A 23,016-nucleotide genomic window follows, 5' to 3' on the forward strand; every position below is an offset into this window, starting at 1 on the left:
ACCCAAACTTTCTTTTGAAGACGCAGTAGCACGAGGCTCGCCGTACAACCCGGCACAGCTGCCAGGTAGTTACCTCCGCCGGTTTACCGAACAGTCTGATTCGGAAACGCCGATCAGAGGTCTCTTATCCTATTGATACTTCATACCCCAAAGCTGGTTGTTTCCGCCAACCTCTTAACCCGTCTGATTCAAATTATCATGGTACTTCTCACTCATCTTCTGGCGAGTCATCGGCCACACAGCTTCCACCCCTCAAAACAGTTCCTAGATGAGCTATGCACTTATTGTCTATCCTTGATGTTGCTATTTTGATATACTGTACTGACCCTCATGTTTATTTTTCTCAGCACCAAGCCCAGACCCAGCAAGAAAGCCCGTTTGAATAAACCGGCTGATGAAGATGTGGCTGTTGAACCAGAGAAAACTCCAGATCCTGAAGAAACCAACGTTGATGCCATGCTGAATGAGCCACCGCTTCAAGATCATGACTTCATTGCTGAGCAGGCAGAAGTTGACACCACCAGCCATGCTGACCAGCCAGCCAGCCCTGTCCGAGCTGGCACTAAACCGGCAAGTCCAGTCAAAAATACTGACAAACCGCCAACTCCCGAGAAGGCTGGTGATGACCAAGATGATGACATTATGATTACTAGCACTGGCCACACCACTCCTGGCAATCCTGTTGCTTTGTCAAAGCATACTGCCAAGGATGACCTCTCTGCTATCGGCAAAGGAAAATGGAATACCGATTTATCAAACTACGCCCATCTCAACGCTCAAGACATTCACTCTGGCTTCTTAAATCGTCTGTATACCAGCCGTGACTATGAAGCTAGTTTGGTAAACTTGATGAAGGAGCGATATGAGGTAACTTTCATAAGTGTTTCTCTCTTATATTTACTTGCAGCTCATCAACTCCAGTAGCCCCCAAGTGACGGTTTAAGATACCAAGTTAAACCGGGACTTAGTAACAATTTTATGTTTGCAACAATGCATCTTAACTTCACTGATGTAGCCCCCAAGGGCCGGTTTAACTTTATAAAGATAAACCGAGACTTTGTAGAAGAATTCCCATATCAGCATGTTATAAGCAAATACACATTAGCCCCCAAGTGCCAGGCTTAATACTTGTATTGTGCTTGGGACTTGTAAAAATTTCTGAGTAAGAGCAAATATGCATTAGCCCCCAAGTACTAAGGGCATAACTTGTTATGTGCTTGGTACTTCAAATATGTACTGTCAACTCATTATGTATATGTCTCTTTATAGGCTGAACTGAGCAAGAAGGAAAGCCAAACCGCTGATCTGCAAGAGAACATCAAGTCCCAACAGGCCGGAACTTCCAAAGCAAAAGATGAGCTGACAAGCACATTAGCCACTATGGAAAAGCTAAAGGAGAGCTTCGCCAAGGAGCGGGCGGATTGGAACATAGAGAAATCCACTTTACGGAAAAGAGCTGAAGACGTAGAAGCAACTCTCAAACCGGTGGTAGACGAGCTGACTGGTGTAAAGCGGCAGATACATGCCATGAATGCTGCTGTGTTCGGTAAGCATCCTTGCTTTATACTTTCAACATATCTTCCCATGCGTTGTTGGATTCCTGATGTTTGCAATGATGCAGGAACTCGCATTAGTCATCTGGGATCTGATGTTCAGAAGAAGCTGAAGGCTGCCTACACGCTGATAGAGCAACTATATACCGGCGCACAACAAATTATCTGCACCGCTTCTCACAATAAGCCGCCCCCGACGTTAATCAAAGATACCTTAGACAGGCTATCTATGCTGCCTGCCCGGGTAGAAGAGCTGAAGAGGTCTGCTGCAAGGGCTGGCGCTCTGACCGCACTAACCCGGGCAAAAGCATGGGTGCCTGATCTTGATCCGACGGACGTGGCTAAAGGCTACCAAAGCTTAAAGGAAGACCGATCAGAATTTTGCACTGAAGATCTCCGTGCCATAAACCGGGAAGTACGTCCACTGGCTTGTCAACTTGCTGAAGAGGCCGATCTTTCACATTACCAGGCGAGTTATGATACCAATAACAAGCGGGTTGCTGCACCAGCTCCGGAGGCTCAAAACCTAATCCCTCCAATCCGTAAGCACACTTATGCCCCTGATATTGAATCGTCCACCCTTATAAGCGACGAAACTGTATTCCAAGCTTTAACTGGGATCGACTGGACAACTGTTGACTTCCAGCAGCTGGGTAGGGATGAAGAAGATGAACCGGTGCAAGATGATCCGCAGCTGTCAGGTCAAGCTAATAAGCAATCATAATCCGGGGGTCGGTTTAGTTTTTCTTTTGCTGTAATGCTTATTAAGACAATTACTCCTTTGGGCACTGAAAACGCCTTGTAATAGGCTAGTTAAAACACTTGGTCTGTTATGCCTTCGTGCATATTTATCTGCAACTGATGCGTGCTAATCCACCATGCTTAAGATATGATGTTCATAATCCATAGCTTATTTATTCAAGCTGTTCCTGCAGATAAGAAGCTTAAAGCGCCCTGGCGGTTTACCATCGGGCGGGTCATGATACCCAAATATATATATGACCAAGGTTTATAACCAAGGTTGTAAAATATAACGAAATATGGAAATATATGATACATGTGACCTTTAGGCATAGTGTTGGCTGACAACCTTGTAATGAGGGTAATAACCCGAATCAGGAGTAAAAGTAACTCCTGTTATATGATGCCGGTTTACAATAAAACCGTTCGGGGTTGTGATAAACACCGGTTTATTCCATACTGGTGACTTTGAGTCAAAACCAGACCGGGCTGATTGTCTCCGGATTATAACTTGATTATGTACTGACAACTTGTAGTTGCCAGCCTAATCGGATTGATAAACACCGGTTCGAAAACATCACAAACCTTAGCAAAAGAAAGAGAACTCAGCAAAAGGCAAATAAAAACGTTGTAGTCGAGGCTTTTCACGGGCTGCCAGGCCCCAAATTCGATCAAGAGGTGTAGCTATGGTTCAGGTTCGACCAAGCCCCCAAGTGATTCTGTGGCATTACGTCGATCAAGAGGGGTAGCTATGGTTCGGGTTCGACCAAGCCCCCAAGTGATGTTGTGGCATTATGCCGATCAAGAGGTGTTGCTATGGTTCGGGTTCGACCAAGCCCCCAAGTGATGCTATGGCGTTACGCCGATCAAGAGGTGTAGCTATGGTTCGGATACGACCAAGCCCCCAAGTGATGTTGTGGCATTACGCCGATCAAGAGGTGTAGCTATGGTTCGGATACGACCAAGCCCCCAAGTGATGCTGTGGCATTACGCCGATCAAGAGGTGTAGCTATGGTTCGGATACGACCAAGCCCCCAAGTGATCTAATATGAAGCTTTGAGAAGCCAAATCAAGGGGTAAACCGGACGCCGCTTTGTAAGCTCCATGTAACCACACATGATGTAAGAAAAACAACAGATACCCCGCTTTAGCTGAGGTTCCGGTTTATTGTATTGATCATAATATATACATTGTCATAATATGTACATAAGCAGAGCCTATAGCTCAAGTATAGTAAGGCCGAAGATGGGCAATATTCCATGGCCGGTTGGTCTCCTCCGATTTACGTGAGTCTTTGCCCTCTCGAACATCGATTAGGTAGTACGACCCGTTGTGTAGATTCTTGCTAACCACAAAGGGTCCTTCCCAAGGGGGGGATAGCTTGTGCATATCCATCTGATCCTGGATGAGCCGAAGCACCAAATCGCCTTCTTGAAAGGTTCTGGTTCTAACCCGACGGCTGTGATAACGACGCAGATCTTGCTGCTAAATCGCCGAACGGGTTGCTGCTATGTCACGTTCCTCATCTAACAGGTCAAGAGCTTCCTGCCGTTCCTTCTTGTTGTGAGTTTCAACATATGCCGCTACACGAGGCGGGTCATGACGGATGTCACTAGGAAGAACTGCTTCCGCTCCATAAACCATGAAGAATGGTGTGTATCCTGTCGATCTGTTGGGTGTGGCATTGATGCTCCACAACACAGAAGGTAACTCCTTAACCCAACAACCCGGCATCTGTTGCAAAGGAACCATAAGCCGGGGTTTGATGCCTCTCAAGATCTCTTGATTGGCCCTCTCCGCTTGACCATTGGACTGGGGGTGAGCCACTGATGACACGTCAAGCCGGATGTGCTCACCTTGATAGAACTCCTTCATGGCACCCTTTGATAGATTGGTACCATTGTCTGTTATAGTGCTGTGTGGAAAACCAAACCGGAAGATCACCTTTTTGATGAATTGAACCGCCGTGGCCGCGTCAGACTTACTAACTGGCTCTGCCTCCACCCACTTCGTGAACTTATCAACCGCCACCAAAAGGTGGGTCTTTTTCTCCTTGGACCTCTTGAAAAGCCCAACCATATCCATCCCCCAAGTTGCAAACGGCCAGGTGATTGGAATCATCCTTAATTCTTGAGCCGGTACATGAGCGCGCCTTGAGAATTTCTGACAGCCATCACATCTTTTGACCAAGTCCTTGGCATCAGCATGAGCTGTCAACCAATAGAAACCATGACGAAACGCCTTGGCCACCAACGATTTTGAACTGGCGTGGTGACCACAATCTCCTTCGTGGATCTCACGCAAAATTTCACAGCCTTCCTCAGGAGACACACAGCGTTGAAACGCCCGTGTCACACTGCAATGATGTAACTCTCCATTGATAATAGTCATGGACTTGGACCGCCAGGTTATCTGCCTGGCCAAAGTTTCATCCTCTAGTAACTTGCCCCGGTTCATATACGCCAGATATGGAATCGTCCAATCCGGGATGGCATGAAGAGCTGCCACCAACTGAGCTTCCGGATCAGGAACAGCCAAATCCTCTTCACCAGGGAGCTTGTCGGACGGATTATATAGAACATCCAGGAAAACATTAGGTGGAACTAGTTTACGTTGGGAACCCAGGCGGCTTAAAGCGTCCGCTGCTTCATTTTGCCACCGGTCCACATGATCCACCTGATAAGCTTTAAAGTGACCTACAACAATATCCACCTCACGACGATATGCTGCCATGAGTGGGTCCTTGGAATCCCAAGTGCCGGACACTTGTTGAGCCACCAGATCCGAGTCACCAAAGCACTTAACTCGGCTTAGGTTCATCTCTTTAGCCATCCGAAGACCATGGAGTAAAGCCTCATATCCAACTGCATTGTTAGTGCAAGGGAACATTAAACATAGAACATAACAAAAGTTATCACCTCGTGGGGAAGTTAATACGACTCCAGCCCCCGAGCCCTCCAAGTGCGTGGACCCATCAAAATGAATAGTCCAATAAGTGTGATCCAGCTTCTCCTCTGGCGCTTGTAGTTCTGTCCAATCATTGATGAAATCCACAAGTGCCTGAGATTTGATCGCCGTTCGGGGTATGTATTTCAACCCGTGAGGCCCGAGCTCTCACTACAAAAAAAAATACACTTCCGTGATGATACGTGTTTGTCACAGTAGGTCGCGTTTTCTGTCATGCATGTACATCCATGACAAATTTATGACAGAATCAAGATAGTCATACTTGTGCTGTCGTAGAAGTGTTCCATGACATTGCCAAAATTATCATCACGGAAGTGTCCACTTCCATGACGATAAATCGCGCGTCACAGAAGTGCTTTCGTCAAGGGTGACCGACATATGGCATCCACCGTAACGGAACGCCGTTAAGCTATCGGGTCGGATTTTGGATCCGATAACCCGTTAACAGCCATGACCAATGCCGATTTTCCACGTGTAAAATTCTCATTGGCTGAAGGATCCACGCGTCAGCTCCGCGTTGGCACAGGTGTCACTCATCCAACGGTCGAGATGGGCCTATGATATGTTGACACATGGACCGGCCCACAAAGTTTAAATGGGCCAGCCCAACCGAAGGCCCATAAGATTTAGCGGACCATAATGGGCCGGCCCAGCTAAAGGCCCACAAAATTTAGAGGACCATAATGGCCCAGCCCAGCTAAAGGCCCACATGATTTTGCAGACCATAATGGGCCGGCCCAGCTAAAGGCCCACAAGATTTTGCAGACCACAATGGGCCGTCCCAGCTAAAGGCCCACAAGATTCTGCAGACCATAATGGGCCAGCCCAGCTAAAGGCCCAACATTCTCTGTCAAATCGGCCCATCAACGGCCTATCCTAAACTTGTCATCAACGCGGCCCATGATCACTTCTGGCCCGTTAACAGTCCGCTAAGTAATTGGGCCGAATTACGGCCTGGTCTATTTCCGGCCTGTTAAAGGTCCGGCTTCATTTGGGCCCATTTACAGGCCATCAAAACTTTTGGCCCATAAACGACCGTGAAGGATTTGGGTCATATTCGGCCATGTCTGACATTCAGCCTGTTAGAGGCCCACTATAGCTTTGGGCCACTTTCGGCCTGTTGTCATTTTCAGCCTGTTAACGCCGGACGTAAACCATGGGCCATATGTGGCCCAACGTCATATGGGGCCCATTAATGGCCCATATAAAAATGACGATAATCTAGCCCGACCGAAGTTCCGGCCTGTTAAAGGCCCGTGTATTAGGTCGGCGCATTTACGGCCCGTCCGAATTTCGGCCTGTCAAAGATCCGCATCGTAAATGGGCCACCATTTCGGCCTGCTAAGTCCAGTGGGTTATTTGGCACAATCAGGGCCCAGTCTCACGTTTGGTCTACTAAAGGCCCATGTTTTTTATGGGCTCGAGATATTTACACCTGTAAACGGCCTATTTTTACTGAGGGCCCAAATTATGTTTAGGCCTGTTAAAGGCCCACTATGGGCACATGCCTACTAGAAAAATATGAAAGCTTATGCTGATTTAGGACCAGATATTTTTAGTGGGCTACATGCCAATTTCAGCCCGTAATCGTTTTTAGCCCAATTGGAATGGGCCCGACGAATGTTGGCATGTTGGGCTCCTACGAAGCTTTCGGCCGAATACATTACTAAGATAAACCTACACTATACAAAAATAGCGTCGTAATTACTGCAGCCTGAGGCAGCATCATAAATGTTGTATCACAACAAAATAAATTCCAACCATACAACAAAAGGCCTGTTGGCATAAAGTTTACAGTCCTTCCAGATAAAAGCACCATCAGATGTATAGAAGCACAGATCATTTGACCTGAGTGCTAATGTTTCAGGCTGTAGAATCTGATGGAGCAGCACGATCTCCACCTTTTTCCGCCATTGCTCTTGAACAACGAAGCGAATGTCTGATAGTCTGGTTTCAAAACCATTCATATCTTGATGACATTTCTCAACCACTATTCTTGTTTCCGAAACAACATCCGTTAGGGATTGGACTTGTGTCTGGAGCACAGATATATCACTCTGTCTAGCAGGAAGATTTTGATCGGTAGGCGATTTGGACGAGGTTACCTTGACAACCAACCCAGAATTACACAGGAAGGTGCTTTTTGCACTGTTAGTGGAGAGATACTGACGCACTGCAGCAAGAGGTGACATTGTGCCTGTAGTAGCCTCGTCACCTTCAGGTGGTTGTGGCTGTTCAATCATTTGTTCCATAGCTTTCTGAAAGTTTGAACTTGTAGATTAGTGTACCAGATAAGTTACTAATGAGATAAAAACAAACAAAGTAGGTTAAATGTTTATACATAACTTATTTTGGTGACTACTGTAATACATTAGCATGTATTGTAGTGCCAACTACATAATAAAATCACTTTCGGAACATATGTCCATGTAGCATGCCTACTGTATTGTCTATTTCCTCACATTCGTTGACATCTAAGGATAAAGAGACATGGTTTAAAGTAGGATGAACATAGTATGACATCATTCATATCATGGGCAAACAGATATAAAACAAACATGCTATTTTATCATTGTGTGCGCACGTGAACATAACAACTAGATTACAGATCAAGACCAAAAGAATATCCTTCATCTCTTTTAAACCATGTAAGGTGAAATGATACGTTAAGACAACTGTGAATAAAAGTGAACAGAGTAACTGACATTGGCTGCAAACCAAGTAGTTAAATGAACACATCACAGTACCAATCAGTTCAAGGCAGGAGGAGTAAGGACTTACAACAACGGCTTGAACTGGTGTGCTCATGCTCTTCATCTTGCTGGTGTGGCAATCCTTGAAGATTTGCACTGCATTCGATTCAGGTTCTTTTTGGTCCGCACGGGCTTTCCTCTGTATTTGGAACAAGTCAATATAGATACGATAATATGGCACAAAAAAAAGAAGGAAGTAGCAGCTATTTACAAGAGCCTCGCAGTGTGCAATATAGCTACGAGATCCTGTTGTCTGTTGGAATTTCACTTTAGAACGGTTGGTTTTGTTCTTCAAACAGTTAGCCTAGAAGAAGATACACTTGTAAGGCACATACATAAATACAAGTTCAATATGTGGTCTGATCAAATACATATGGCCTACCTGATACTTTGGATCAGACCAGTGTTTAACGAGGGTTGTTCAGTCTTCATCTGTAATATACTCCACTGGAGATGTTTGGGCGATTTCATTGTTAGCCTTGCCTTCAAAGTGAGATTTTCTAAGGTGGTACCGATACTGTCGCAGAGCAGACTGAAAAACATGAGTGCATGCTTGTTTAGTTGCATCATCTTTCGGATCAAACTTGAACCTCATCTGTTGAAAAAAGAATGTGAGTCTTATTAGGAGGAAGTTAGAAAGTATGGGACAGAGGAAGACAATATTACTAATTGCGATGAATAACATTACTTACGGATAAATGGTCAAGGAAGGTGTTAAACTGGGTATTGTCTTTCTCATTCCTGTACTGGATCCACGTTGGGAGGATACGTGCATGACACCTAACGGCAACGGCTGCATCTGATACTAACTCGGCTAACTCTGTAGCATCACGCGGCCTTTTTAAACCTGCCTCAAAATGGATCTCCATTCTTCCTCCTTTAGATTTTGTTAATCTGTCAAGCATTATCCCTGATGTCTGTTTCCGCTTGCGCCATGGTCCTAGTTCAACAACGAATATGGAAAGTGTTAGTGTACATCAAACTGTGAGAGTACATATAAAGGAGCATGCAACTGCAACTTGACTCGGTCAGGTACCGTCTTGGTGTTCATGCTCATGAGGTTCATCTGATCTTGCCAAGTCCTGTTGTGTCAGCAGTGCTTCGGAAATAGTGTTAGGTGTGAAGGCAGCTTGGGAACTAGCCAGTTCCGGAGCAAACGAACGAGTAACTGGTTGAGATGTTGGTACAGTTGAAGCGGATGCTGCAGCTAGTGGAGCAGGTGATACTGTGTTTGTAGATTTAGCCGGTGGACTTGGACCTTCTACTGCACTATAAGTACCAGCAGAATCTCGACGGCAGAACCTTTTCCGTTTCACCTGACGAGTAATAGCACTCCCTACTATATTATTTCCCTTGCTCTTTTTGACTTTGCCATGTCAAGCTGTACCCACAACACAAAAGAATAAAATCACTCTTCAGAACTCATTGATGCATGATACAGACAAGCAATACTTTGATGTAAGACAACCATGTGAGGATGGAATATGTAAGAAAAACAGGACGGCATGACATATTCACTGCTACGATGTGCAAACTAAGCAGAAGGATTTTCAAGAAAATAGAAGTAATGCAAGCTAGACACCATATGAAAGATGCAACCAATATTACTCTGCCAAGTTAAAAGTGTCTTGTCATAAGTGGCAATTCGAAAAATTAGAAGCAGTACAACGTAGAAATCAATGCAAGATGCAACCACTATCAAACTGCCATGTTAAAAGCGTCCAATCATGAGTGACTGATGTGGGATACACAACATCAGTACTTTTATGTAAGAACAAGGTATGATAGATAGATGCAGTGTATTCTAGACACAGAAAGCCATGTCATATGCACATGTATAACGTATAAACTCAACAGGTGCAATTTAATCAAAATAGAAGAAATACAGGCTAGACAACATATGCAACATGAAACCAATTATCACACTGTCAACTTAGAGCAAGCACCTGCGATGGTGGAGTACGGGAGATGAACTCATCATGTAGACTTGGGACTTCAACTTCATTAGCAGTAGCAGTGGCAAATCTAGAGAGTCTCTGTTTGCGTCGGTGCGGAGGACCACCAACATCCCCTAACTTACTCTTTTCCTTCCTATTTTCTGATATTGCCTTATGAAGTCAAAACCACAAGAAGATGAATAAAATTTGCTCTGCATAACTGGTTGATACATGATACAGACGAACACTACTTTGATGTAAGGCAAGCGCGGGATAGGAGGTTGGAATATATACAAAAAAGACAGTGTTTCATATTCACACGTACGATAGGAGGACGGAATATGTATGAAAAATAGTAAGTGGAAGGCATTTCAACAAAATTAGAAGAAATGAAAGCTAGGCACCATATGAACATGCAACCAATATCACTCTATCAGGTAAAAAGTGTCTCGTCATAAGTGCCATTTCAAGAAATTAGAAGCAGTACAAGCTAGAAGGCAATGCAAGATGCAACCTACATCACAGTCCCAAGTTAAATGTTTCTTATGGGTAAGTGATCATTGCAGGTATAAGTTGTAAGCTACGCAGATGCAATTCAACATAATCAGAAGCAATACAACTAGACATCATACGGAAAACGCAACCACGTATAACAGTTCCAAGTAAGAGCAAGCACCTGCGATGGTGGAGTAGGGGAGATGTGCTCATCATGTACACGTATGTTCTAGAAACAGGAACACGTGTCATATTCACAGGCATTATGTGTAAAGTAAGCAGATGCAATTCAAGTTAGAAGCAATACAAGCTAGACATCATACGCAACATGCAACCACATATAATAGTGTCAAGTTAGAGCAAGCACCTGTGATGGTGGAGTAGGGGAGATGTGCTCATCATCTACACAGCTACATTGACTGTCCAGCCTTGTGTTGTCTTGCGAATCTTGTTGGGAGGATGGCGGAGTAGAATCTGTAGAGACCCCCTGTTTGAATTGCTCCGAAGGACCACCATCATCCACTGCCGGACTAATTTCCTTCAGCTGTAATGATTTTGCATTATGAAGTCAAACCGATAAGAAAAAGGAATAAAATTCGCTCTTCAGAACTCATTCATGCATGATACTGACGAACACTACTCGGATGAAAGGCAAACACATGATGCGAGGATGGAATATGTATGAAAAACAGGATGGTGTGACATATTCACACCTATGATGTGGTAACTAAGCAGAAGGCATTTCGACAAATTAGAAGCACTGCAAGCTAGACACCATATGAAAGATGCAACCAATATCACTCTCCCAAGTTCAAACTGTATGGCGTTTCAACAAGTTAGAAGCAGTACATGCTAGAAATCATATGCAAGACACAACCAATATCACAGTGGCGACTTAAAAGTGCCTTATCATAAGTGACTGATGCGGGATATGCAAGAATAGTAGTCTGATGTAGAAACAGGAACACATGTCATATTCACAGGCATTATGTGTAAAGTAAGCAGATGCAATTCAACAAAGTTAGAAGCAATACAAGATAGACATCATACGCAACATGCAACCACATATAATAGTGCCAAGTTAGAGCAAGCACCTATGATGGTGCAGTAGGGGAGATGTGCTCATCATCTACACAGCTACGTTGACTGTCTAGCCTTCGTTGTCTTGCGAATCTTGTTGGGAGGATGGCGGAGTAGAATATGTAGAGAACCTCTGTTTCAGTTGCTCGGAAGGACCACCATCATCCAATGCCTTGCCAATTTCCTTCAGCTTTATTGATTTTGCATTGTGAGGTCATACCGACAAGAAAAAGGAATATCATTCGCTCTTCAGAACTCATTCATGCATGATACTGACGAGGACTACTCTGATGAAAGGCAAAGTCATGATACGAGGATGGAATATGAAATGGACGGCTTGACATATTCACACCTATGATGTGGTAACTAAGCAGAAGGCACTTCAACAAATTAGAAACACTGCAAGACACCATATGGAAGGTGCAATCAATATCACTTTGCCAAGTTAAAATTGTCTCGTCATAGGTGGCGTTCATCAAACTAGAAGCAATACATGCTAGAAATCATATTCAAGATGCAAACCAATATCACACTGCCAACTTAAAGGTGTCCCATCATAAGTGACTGATGCAGGATACACAAGAAGAGTAGTTTCATGTAAGAACATGGTGTGATAGACAGATATAGTATGTACCAAAAACAGGAAAGCGTGTCATATTCACATGTATCATGTGTAAGCTAAGCAAATGCAGTTTACACTAATTAGGAGCAATACGAGCTAGACACCATATGCAACATGCAACCAGATATCAGACTGCCAAGTTAGAGCAAGCACCTTGGATGGTGGAGTAGGGGAGCGGAGACTTGGACCTTGTAATGCACTATTAGTACAAGGAGAATCGGTACAGATGCTCCGTTTACGTTGCTGCAGAGGACCACCATCATCGCCTTCCTTACTCTTTTCCTTCCTCTTTCTTGATTTTTCCTTGTCAAGTCAAACCCACAAGAAAAAGGAATAAAATTTGCTCTTCAGAACTCATTGATGCATGATACTGACGAACACTACTTTCATGTAAGGCAGCCGCATGATAGGAGGATGGAATATGTATGAAAAACAGGACGGCGTGACATATTGACATGTATGATGTATAAACTGTAAACTAAGCACAAGGTGCTTGAACTTGTTAGAATCGATGCAAGCTAGAAACCATATGAAAGACGAAACCAATATCACTCTGCCAAATTAATAGGGTGCCCTAACAAATGTATTTGACCAAATTAGAAGCAATACATGGCAACAGGCTAGAAATAATATGCAATATGCAACGAATAAAGGTGACTCGTCATAACTGATTGATGCAGGATACAGAAGAGAGGTAGTTTCATGTAAGAACAAGGTTAACACATAAATGTAGTGTGTACCGAAAATAGGAAGGCATGTCATATTCACAGGTATAGTGTGTAAACTAAGCAGATGCAATTTACCCTAATTAGAAGCATTACAAGCTAGACACCGTATGCAACATGCAACCACATATCACACTGCGAAGTTAGAGCAAGCACCTGTGATGGTGGTGTAGGGGAAGTGCGGTCTTCAGGTACAGAGCTACGTTCAATATCTTCATTTAGGCTTGCTGTTTCTTGAGGATCATGCAGAGAGGATGAAATTGCATTCTTTATAAGAGTATTGCGTCTCGTATTAACCCACGCGTGTGACTGTCTCATCATAAGCGATAGACGCAGGATACACAAGAACAATAGTTTGATGTAAGAACATGGTGTGATAGGCAGATGTAGTATGTACCAAAAACAGGAAGGCGTGTCATATTCACATGTATAATGTGTAAGCTAAGGACATGCAATTTAACAAATTAGGAGCATTGATGAGGGATACACAAGAAAAGTAGTTTGATGTAAGGAAATGGTTAATAGAAAGACGTAGTATGTACCAAAAACAGGAAGGCATGTCATATTCACAGGTATAATGTGTTAACTAAGCAGATGCAATTTACCCTAATTAGAAGCATTACAAGGTAGAAACCATATGCAACATGCAACCACATATCACACTGCCAAGTAAGAGCAAGCACCTGCGATGGTGGTGTGGTGGAATTGCGGTGATCAACTAGAGAGCTACGTTGACTACCTTCATTTAGCCTTGCTGTTTCTTGAGAATCATGTGGGGAGGATGACACTGCACTCTTTAAACGAGTAGGGCGTCTCACAGTAACCCACTCGGGTGACTGTCTCATCATAAGTGATTGACGAGGGATACAAAAGAGCATTAGTTTGATGTACGAACATGGTTAATAGACATATGTAGTATGTATCAAAAACAGGAAGGCATGTCATTATCAAAGGTATAATGTGTAAAGTAAGCAGATGCAATTTAACCAAATTGGAAGCAATACAAACTAGACACCATATGCAACATGCAACCACATTTGACAGCGCGAAGTTAAAGCAAGCACCTAGGATGGTTGTGTGTGGCAATTGAGATCATCAACTGCAGAGCTATGCTTACTGTCTCCAACTGCTGACACTGCACCCATTAGAGCGCTGAAACGCTTAGTGCTTATCTTTGAATTACACTGGAGTGACTTTTGTCTTTTCTTTTCTACATTCATCAACACTACGTCAGAGTCTGAAATACCCATGCATAAAAAAACAATAGTGTGAGTATGGGTGAAGTGTGTGCACAATTAGTACAGTGTAAAGGTAGCAGATAGCAGGTCGGTGAGAAATAAATGACGGGAGACATATGATAGCTCTACAACATGCATGGCACACTAAATTACTACAGGATTCTATGAAAATAACAGTCGACTGAAAGCAAATAGGTCAGTCCATTTTTTCTGCACCGTTCGATGTATAAAGAACGGGCAGATCGGCTTCATCTACCTCCAGCCAGTCAGTGTTGACGATCTTCCTCGAAACGCCAGCGACCACCGGCCCAGTATTCCTCCCCTGCCTGCGCCCTCCCCTCGACCTCACCGCACTGCCGTGCTTGGCACCGCCCCCCCCCCCCCCGGCCATCCAATCAAGCCCCGCTGACCTCCAGATCGGGCGCAAGCAGCTCCTGCGCTGTAGCGACCCGACCCGAATGGATCAAGTCTCTGTGCTTAAGTGTCATCCCTGGATCGGTATGCTGACACACACAGTACTCGAGGATTTATAACAGATGTAAATCACATGTATAAAGTAACGTAAATACCATTACCTCAATCCAAATAGCGGAAGTAACAAGGTTGTGGATTCCCATCAACACCAACGGCAAAGTTGAGTGTAGAAATCGTAACCCTAACGTATCTCTTACTCGTCGTAAGATATCCTGCAACATGAAACGTTGCAGCCCAAAAACGGGTCAGTACATCGAATGTACTGGCAAATTCACACCATAGAGAAATGATGAACAAAGGCTATCACTACATGCATATATGGCTGCTGGAAAAGTTCTATGGTTATAATGTTTTTGCAAAAAGCCAGTTTTTCCCTACTTGAAAGGAATAAATTTTATTTAACTATCATGGTGGTTGTGAAACATTGAGATGGTTGACAGCATCTCAATCCCAATTAAGTATCATCATTAACCCAACAAGATTAATTAAAGAACATGATGAGATCAACGGGATAATCCAAGAACTAGATACTCAAGATGTCCATAACCGGGGACACGGCTAATCATGATCAGTTTGTACACTCTGCAGAGGTTTGCGCACTTTTCCCCACAAGACTCGATCGGCTCCGCTTGATTCTCGCACAGCATGATGTTTGAGAAACGGATGACCGAGACACAGTCTTTCAGAAACAATCACTCTTTACTCTGGATGGACCGGTACACCTACTTTCCCCTACATCTACTAGTCCACCTCTTCAAGAGATCCTGTAACCTACTCAGCTATGCTAGAGCCCATAATAGCTTGCGGCTGCACACGGAAGTTTCTAGAATGAAATATCTTATGATCCCTTTGAGCCTGGGTGGCGGACCTTATACATACAGACAACACTGGGTTCTCCAGGTGCCTCAATCCACCCGGATGTGAGTTTTAGTTGCCACCTTAAGTTGAACCATTATTAAACACTCACATCTGTCATGAATATCTCTCAAACCCAATCCACGTCTACGCATAGCATGGCGATATAATATCAACGTAGAAGTAACTCCCAAGGGTTTGATAAGAAAACAGGGCAATAGGTACTACCTCAACTACTTCCCAATACCCATAGTTTAGTTAGATCCTAATCATGCAATTGTTTGAGGAATAGATCTAATGCAATAAAACTGGGTATAAAAGGGATATGATCAAAGTGTGAACTTGCCTGCAATGTTGATGAAGATGATTCGCACTCAAACTCTTGATAGATCTACTCGTCACACTCCGGTCAATCTATCGAGAGCAAGCAATAGTAACCACACATAAGCAAATCACTCAATAGATCAGAAAGAACGAGAAGACAGTTCGGAAAACATCAATACAAAGCAAATAACTCTTGCAGCATAAAACAATTTCTAACAGTACCAAAATTATGTGAATTTGGCCTTATCAGAAAGTTTAAGTCAAGAGCTTCGATTTGCAAAAAGAATCAACTCAAACGGGGTTACGAAACTCAAGTTATGATCAAAAGAAGATTCAAATTCAAATCTGTTTGAAAACAAATTTTAAATTTTCAAAAACATGTTTAAGTTGTTTTACTGGATAGAGGAGATCATAACGAAGGCGTGGGCGTTGGTTTCGTTGGATTTGGACAAACGAGTAAAAAGATGTGAAGGTTTGAAGTCCAGGGGCTAAATTGTAAATAAAACATCTACAAAGAAGTCCCTGAATAAAACTAACAGAAAAAGAAAAAGCTAATTAACGAACGCTCGTTTATAAAACCTAAACCACGGACGTTCGTTGCTTAATAAAACCCTAAAAAACAGATCTAGTCTAGTTTTTTTTTAAAAAAACTGAACAAAAGAAAACCAAGAAAACCGGGCGGCGGTTTACCGGTTCGCGGCGGTTCGGGCTGATCGGCCGGCGGGTCGGGTCCGGCGAGGTCGGGGCAGTGCCGTGCTCCGGCGACGGCGGACGGCGACGGCGGCGCGCGGGCAAGGCGAGGGCGGCGAGCTCCGGCGCGGCGGCTCGGGCGCGGGGCAAGGCACGGGCGGCGGCGCAGGCGAGCGGTGGTGGCGCGGGCGGCGGAGCTTCGGCGGATCTCGCCGGCGGCGGCGAGATGCGGGAGGCGCGGCGGCGCGAGCAGAGGGGGAGAGAGGGGTCGGGGCCCGGGGCTCCGGCTTTTAAGAAGGGGGGCGGCACGGTGGCGTGCGGGAGGGGGCAGGGGAGGAGGAGTCCGGCGGGGAGACGCCTCCGGCGAGCCGTGGCGGCGGCGGACTCCCGCCTGGAGTCGGTCGCGCGGGGGTGACGGGCGAGCTGGGCTGGGCCGCGGCCTGGCCTGGGAGCTGGGCCGGCCCAGTCGGAGGGGAGGGTTTTTTTTTATAAAACATTTCTCAGACAAAGAAAATAATAAAACGAAATAATGAAAAATATTATATAGGCATATAATATATCAAAATTTTCAGAAAAAGATTTCCTACAACGTGGACATTTTTGTAAATTCAAATAAAATCCACACAAATTTTAGTAAATCAAACAGTGCTGCTGCCTTATCAAAATCCAATAAAAATCATTTTAAAAATACCAAAATGATTTAAAATTTATTTTTCTCCAATTTTCTGATGTAGGGAATCATTTTACCCTAATTTCTGTATATTTTATTTTTGGAGAAAAATAATTTGAATAAAACTCAAATAACTCCAATATTGAAAAATAATTTCAATGGGACTTTGAATAAATCCTTTGAAACTCCCAACTCATATTTCATTTGTTTTGAAGAAGTCATTTTATCTTCTCTCGTGAAAATCATTGAGTTGCATAAAGTTTCAAAATTGGAAATATTCTCAAATGAAATTCAAATATTTTCAACACCCCTTTTCATTTAAGTAAATGGAAGAAGTCATGTCATCTTCTCTCCAGGGTTTTGTGATGAAAACAATTTGAATTCATGGAGATCATAAAAGCAAAATGAAAGTTTTGGGAAAGTCCTTTTATTCCCTCTCATTTAACTTTCAAAAGATTTCGAATTCCACTCACTTTCAGTCAATCAATCAAACAATCAATCCAATCTATCTGTTTATTATAACATTCCAAAATTTAGAATTTTGGGATGTTACATGCGCCCCACACCCCTATGATAGACACCGGTGCGCCGCTTCCCCGGGGAACAGGCGGACTAGGTGCTCCGCGCGCCTAAGCGGGTGCTGCTTCTTTTAATTGCGGTTCGACTGACCCTGAATTGAAATCCAGGCGGGCTACTGACCTCTAGCAAAGGTGAAATAGTAAAAGGGAGGAAACCTTGTGCATTTAGTATCACGAAGAAGATGCAGTAAGAAGCGCTCAACTAGTTTCTTTCATGGGATAAATACGGTGTGAGCGGAGACGTAAGATTTGCACGAATAAGGGAAGAGGAGTACATCTTTCTGCTGGCAGTGCTGTGTCCTCCTTCTGTTTTTCCGATGATCTTCTTGTTGTTCGCCGGAAACTAGAAGTTGTGGAGGACGGTGCAGCCTTGGACAAACCCATGGCCAAGTTGTTGAGTGTGGTGCGGTGCCCGTCTGTCGGCGGCGGGGAAGCAGATCCGAGGCGGCGAACGACGGCGTAGCGGGAACAGCTCCGGTGCGGTGGACGGTTGTGACAGTGGAGCCGCAGCAGTGAGGCGCAGGACGGCGTGGTCGGAGTGGTTCTGGTACGGCGCACGTCGGCGTCGTGGAGGCAGCTCTGCCTCGGCTTCAGCTGCTAAGTCCTTGAGGGCGTTGCGGTTGCGGTTGCGTTGGACGACGACATCGGGGTACCGGCTCCGGCGTGATGGAGGAGGGCGGCGGTGGATTGGCCGCTATGGGGTGGAGGACGGAGGAGGCTGGGGTTTCGCGGCTGGTGGAGAGGGCGTTTTCGCGCCCACGGAGTATGAATGGGGAAACGGAGGGAGGCGGGGAACTAAGGGGGAACAATGTTTCGGTTTGAGACGCGCTTGTTTGAAATTTGGGGAAATTTACAAACTTTGACCCCATCTAAATTTTCGGACATATTGCGGGTTGGGGGTAGGACAGTCATGTCAGGTGTCCCAAATGTGGGCGGGATAGATTTCGGCTGAGCGCATGGGTAGGCGCCCACGGCGTATGAATGCTTCTCAAAGGCGGTTGAGACTGGCGTCTTGGTGAAGTTACAAACCTACCCCGGTTTAGACCTTTGGACATCGGGACGATAGGCTACACGGGCCAGAGTCAGGACAGTAATTTCCTACCACCAAAACATTAGTCTCGTGCGGTTTCGGGTGACCAGAGGCCTATTTGGCGCTTCGTTCAATATTTGGGAGCAGAAGCATTAACATTTTTGGTTCTCTTGAATTGAACTTTCAGGATTTGTCAAACTTCACAAATCTTTACTCTTGAAAATCCTAAAGCTACGATTATTTTGGAATGGAGGGGGTACATTTGAATATACATTGTACACGAGTATATATTAAGAAATATGTAACTTACGTCAGTTCATGCATGGTTCCAGATATAATCTCCTTGGTTGCAAAAAAAAGTTAGATATGCGTATGAATATATATAGCATGTTCAAACTCACAACAAAGATTGATACCCCCTTTTACATCTGATTTACAAATGCCATTATCTCGGGTTCAAATAGATGAATGCACTTCCTATGAATTCGAATCTTTGAAACCCCCTTTATGTTGAATTCGACATGTATTATATTTCATAGCTAGCAATTTGGAATGTATCCATGCAAGTGACAAATGTATAAAGTGCTTCACACTAACAACATGGAGTGCACTAATTAATGTTTATATATGAATTGCAAAAGCATCCATTGCGTGTATTTCAAACCGCTCTCACTCTATGGATCGATAATATGAAATAAACACATGCACATGCTAGAATTCAATAGAGTATGGGTGTCTGATAGACCGATTTTCGTCCATACGCAATTTGCAAAATTCATGATCTCATCCAAAAATAATAATGCCATTTATATTTTAATTTAATGCGTAGAACCGCCTTTTACACGTAGATGCACTATGCCTCGCCCCGTTCTCACAAACGCGTTATATATCTCTCTATCTAACGCATAAGTGCACACACTTTATATGCATCAGCATTTCTCTTTCACACATGCTCACAATCTCTCTCAGGGTGTCGGGGTGTCTCACGCACATGCTCTCTCTGTTTTTCTCTCTCTCTCTCTCTCTTTCTGACTACTATGTACCACTCTTTTCACTAATCTCAGTTGGAAAACACTATTTCACTCACATGCATATATACACATGCACGGTCTCTACTAGCCCTCTATACGCACATACATGTGCCTACGTGTCTCCCGCACGCACATTATCTTTAGGCCTCTCTCGCACACATTGCCCCCCCCGACACACCTCTCTCTTAAGTTGGCAGATATGATTTCGTCATATCATTCGGTAGGATATCCCTGGCTGTTAGGCTGGATGGTAATACGAGGCAAAGTTTTACCCTAGTTCGGATCGGACCCTTGCAGTTGAAGAAAGAGCCTACTCCTGGTACTGTATATTAGTGATAGGGGTGTGTACAAAGTACACGTGAATACCAGGAATTGTGCGTGTGTGTATACTATCGACGAACTAGCCCCCAAGCTTGTATAACATACTAAGGGCCTAGGGTTACAAATCATATATAGTCGTCTTATCACCAGTGGGGATATAGTCCCCTGCGACTCTGGTAGCTTCTTGTTGTACGCAGAGTCCTCCACATGGGTCTTCGTATAACACGTCTCGGTCCAACCTATATGTGGCGCAGGATGGAACCGACCCATGAGTCTTCATGTTGACCAACCACAACTAGAAATGATGTGCCCACCACACCACACACGCAATCGGCCACTAAGAAAATAAGCATATACAATAGTACAACGGTATCTAGCTCATGATACGTCTCCATATTTTGTTGATGACACTGACGGACTTTGCATTTGATGCGTGCTCCGTATTTTGTAGACGACACTTACTGTCATTGTATTTGAAGCGAAAGCACGATATGGTCACTGGACCTCAGAATAAGCTCATCACGGTCACCACATACATTTTGTCGTGCTAACCAACATGTGGTTGGATGGTTAGAGGACAGTGGTTTCTCGAGCCCACCAAGGTTAAAGTCCCGGTGGTCGCATTTATCTTGTGTTAATTTCAGTATTTTCCGGCGATGTACGTTCAGTGGGAGGAGACGTTCCACTCGACTGTGAGGCACCTATGGTGACTTCGTAAAATCTCAAGATCATATATGTTGGACCACTGTGACGCCCCAAGACCGACGCTCCAGAAGTCTTCCAGCTATTTTGTTGTCGCCGTGTGTTTTATTTTTGCTTGTTGCATTTCATCATGTCATCAGTCATATCGCATCCGCATGTTTTCTTAAAACTCGCATCCATTCGTAGTTCCCGCTTCTCCCTGTTGCCTTCGTTGCCCCATTCAAGACCAACTGTTCTTTTGTTGTCCGGCCATTTGAACCTCTCTGCACAGTGCATCGACCCCTCGCCCGTGTCCGAAAACTTCCCCGAACCCGAACCGGACTATCGTTACCGTTGGGTCCGGATCATCCCCTAACATCTATTAAACATCTCCGTTTTCTTATTTGGACTTCCTAGCCTATTTTTCTCGACCGCTCAATTTTAATTGGAGGGACCGAATTAGCACATACCCAAAAATCCAACTGCTATATATACAGTCAAACCCTAGTTTCCAGGCTTGTGACATCCATCCTTCCCATCCGCCGACACCCGACCAACTCCACCTTCCAACTCGGGATCTCCTCCCGATCCAAATCCTCCTGGACCAATTCCCTTGATTTCCGCCGCCGCCCAACCACAGCAAAGCCGCAGCCTCCCTCGCTCTCTGGATAAGCAGGAGCCCGAGTCTTCGCCTCTGCTCTTTCCCGCCAGTGCACCGCCGTCTGCTTGGCTGGAGGCCACCCCAAGCAGCAACCAGGAGCACGAGCTCCTCCTTCGACACCCCGCAGCCGAGGACCCCAACCCCGGCGTCCACGTCGCCAAGTACCTCGACTAGCCGGAGCTTCTTCCAGCCTCGCCCGCCCAAGTCCCCGAGCTCCTCTGGTCGCGCACGAGCTCCGCGACCCCGACGGCCACTTTGTCAGCCTCGTCGCCGCCATTGACTCGCAGGCCAGCACCTTGCCTCCTCCTCCCGTCCTCTTCTTCGGCTTCCCCTCTCTCTAATCCCTCTCTCTCCCAGATACTCCGTCGCCATGGATGCCAGCCGCTGCATCGTCTCTACATAGAGCGCCGCTCGACCCCGCGTTGACCCGTCGCCCCGCCAAGTCCATGGAGCCGTTTTGCCTGCTGCTTCCTGCATCGTTCACCGCCGCCAAGACCTTGCCTCGCCGGGTCCGCCTCCCACCGCCTGGAATCGGTTCCCCTCGACCTCGCCCCGCCTCCGGTGGTCGTCCCACCGACTGCCGTAACCGGGAGACAGCAGCGCCAAGTCCCGCTCCCTGCGTCCTCTGCATCGCAGCCGTGGCGAGGCCTCTACTTCTTATGCGTTGACCACGCCTCCCTCGCCTGCCCGTTCGATCCAGCTGCATCGCCTCGAGCGGCCTCCTATGCGTGTGGGCCGCAAGCCGCGCCGGCCCTGCCGCCCTCCTAACGGCCTTCCTCTTCCACGCGTGGGCTGAGTCCCTCTGGTGAGGCCCAGTCCGCCTCAGTTTCAGCCCGTAGTTATTTTTTCCGCTGCTGCGAATTTGTCCAATTGTCCAAAACTACAGTTTTACAGAAAAACCCTCATGTTCATGCATATAATAATTCCAGAACCATGCATCATATTAAAATGTTTTCAACATGTAAAATGCTTAGGATTTCATCTAGTTTCATAATATGCTGTTTTCATCCATGTTAAATTTGGTAAAAATGCTGTTTGATTAAATTTCCTAAATAACTTGTTAAAATGATTTATTTCATAACTATTTAACCGTAGCTCCAAATTTAATAAACTTTATATGTAAATGGGGGTGGAAAAATGCCTAGTTTAACATGGTGGCATTACTTTGCATGTTTAACAACTCTAAAATATGGTTTAGGGCAGAACAGGACCATAACCAAAATATGCTTATGGGGATTTTCCGGAGTTGTTGTTTGTTGTTCCGGCCTCATTTAAACTTGCCTAAATAGATAGTTTTATTATGCTTCACATCTTGCCATGCTTAACCACAGTTAATTTTATTGGGTACATAAACGGGAGAGAACTAAATAATTGATGTGGTGTTTTGTCAATATGCATATGCAACTCGTTGCATATTGAGCTCCACTTAATTTGCAGTATTGTTTGTTGCATTTTGCCATGCCATGCCTCATTTAAACCGGACATGCATCAAACTTGATTGTGCATCATGCCATGTTTATGTGATGGTTGTTTACCATGTTGTTTTCCTTCTTTCCGGTTGCGCTTCTTCTCGATAGTTCCGGTAATTTT

The sequence above is a fragment of the Aegilops tauschii genome, chromosome 3, assembly GCF_002575655.3.
Source record: "Aegilops tauschii subsp. strangulata cultivar AL8/78 chromosome 3, Aet v6.0, whole genome shotgun sequence".
NCBI lineage: Eukaryota > Viridiplantae > Streptophyta > Magnoliopsida > Poales > Poaceae > Aegilops > Aegilops tauschii.